Genomic DNA, 2235 nt, shown 5'->3' with positions numbered 1-2235 from the left:
AAGCTCTCGTAGCTACTTTATTTTTCTTGAGTAAATACTGGCCAGGACAGGCCGATCCGAATGAAGGTCAGAGTTTAAGAACATCCCTTTGCGAGGAATTTACCAAGCTTGCCCCCAAAGAGGAAGCATTGAAGAAAAGTGCACTGGCAAGATTTCCTTTTTTTATTTTTTGACATAAAAAAAAAACAGAGTTCATAGAAGAAACTGTCAACGTGGGGGTTTCAGAGGGGGATTGTTAGATGGTTTGAGGCCCTTTACAAAGGGCTGGAAGGGGCTGGCAGCAGAAGCCAGGAGGGGGAGGAGCCTAAGACTCTCTGGAGGCTTGCTACTGGAGGTCCTGGTTCTACTTTATCCGTCCTGCCACAGATTACCTTCTGTGAGGGCGGGGATAATGGCACTCCCTTACAAACACTCTCTTCTAAACTACAGAACGAACATGCAGAATAGAAGACCCCGTTCGCCAGAATGCCAGTCAACCAAGTAGAAGGCAAATTACTCACTCATCCTTCTACAGAAAGTATTATTCTGTCAGCTATGCGGTGGGGGGGGGGGCGGAGGGGGGGGAGGGCCGGGGGAGCGGGTGGGGGGGAGCTTTTCTTTTTTTTTCAGGTATTAAGAGAAAGTAATACATTGCAATTGTATTATGGACGTGGAATCCATTCTACTGCAATAGGCAACCGAGTTGTGAGAACTCCTTCTCAATCCAACCCCCTCTGTGCTTTAGAAGCTGAAACTTAAATATCGATAGTAGGAGCATGGCTCCCATCACTCCCGGGCTAGTTTTTCCTGAAGTCAATTTCATAATTGCGCGGCTCCACCCCCCTCTCCTGCACAGCACTTCCTTTCCCTCAATACCCTCTCTCCCCCACTCAGCCGTGAATCATCTTGCCTTTAAAGAGACTGTGATGACCCCGAGTGAACTTTGCTGGCATCCTGTATATCCATAAGCCAAAAACAAACAAACAAACAAACAAAAAAACAACGGGGGGTGGGAGGTGGTGGTGGAGGGAGTTGTTCTGTGACAGAAACCTGGTCAGAGCTGGATTCAGGCTCAGAGGCGATAGGCTAGGTTGCTTCTCTGGAACAAAGAGCAAGAAGCTAATTTTTTTTTCCTAGAACTGTGGAGATTATTCTGAATCCCGTATCTTGGTCCACAATCGGGTTTGTAAGAACCCAGTTAGGCCCTTTGTGCAGAATGAAATATATCAGAGGGGAGGAAATGTTGTCGATCTCATTTCTGCAGTCAGGGCAGAGGAATTTCTACCACATTCGGTACTTTGATTTCTGCAGATCTTGCTGAGAGTGGGGTTTCCATATTTGTGCTTTGGCAAATGCACCCAATAACTGATTCCTCCTGAAATGTGTTCTTAGTGCTGTTGGTTTCTTATTTGTACATTCATTAAAGCCAGATACATGTTTGGCCTTCCTTCCCTCCCACTGCAGTGATGGAGTGGAAGAAACCCTGGGCCCTGTGATCTCTAGGCAGGTGTTCAACCACCGGGCTTTACCTCCAGCATCTCTTCTTCTTCTAATTCTTCTTCTTCTAATTCTTCTTCTTCTTCTTCTTCTTCTTCTTCTTCTTCTTCTCCTTCTCCTTCTCCTTCTCCTTCTCCTTCTCCTTCTCCTTCTCCTCCTCCTCCTCCTCCTTCTCCTTCTCTTCCTCCTCCTCCTCCTCCTCCTCCTCCTCCTCTTCCTCCTCCTCCTCCTCTCCCTCCTCCTCCTCCTCTCCCTCCTCCTCCTCCTCTTCTTCCTGCTCCTTTTTCTCCTCCTCCTCCTTCATATTTGAACACAGCATTGAAGCAATGAATATAAAGTTGACAATATGGACCTTGAGATGTGACACCCTCCTAAAGGAGATACTCAGTGTATTAGCAAACTAACTTCATTCTGGTGAGCCCCCTCCCCAGCCCCACCTCCTTAGCCTAGAGAATTACTCCCCATCTTTTAAGATTTGGCTTGAGCATCAACACTTCAGTGAAGTCTTTCTTGATGATCCCAAGGATTTGCAGCTTTGCCCAATGCGAGTCACAGCAACAGTATATCCTTATTCCTTTTATTTATACAATAGTTTTCAAACCACTAACAGAAGAAGGAGGAGGAAGAGGAGGAGGAAGAGAAAGAGAAAGAGGAGGAGGAGGAGGAGGAAGAAGAGGAGGAGGAGGAGGAAAAGGATGGAGAGAAGGAGGAGGAGGAGAAGAGGAAGAAGAAGAAGAAGAAGAAGAAGAAGAAGAAGAA

Source organism: Grammomys surdaster, unplaced genomic scaffold (assembly GCF_004785775.1).
Source record: "Grammomys surdaster isolate TR1022 unplaced genomic scaffold, NIH_TR_1.0 137, whole genome shotgun sequence".
Lineage (NCBI taxonomy): Eukaryota > Metazoa > Chordata > Mammalia > Rodentia > Muridae > Grammomys > Grammomys surdaster.
This window is presented reverse-complemented; position numbering follows the sequence as displayed.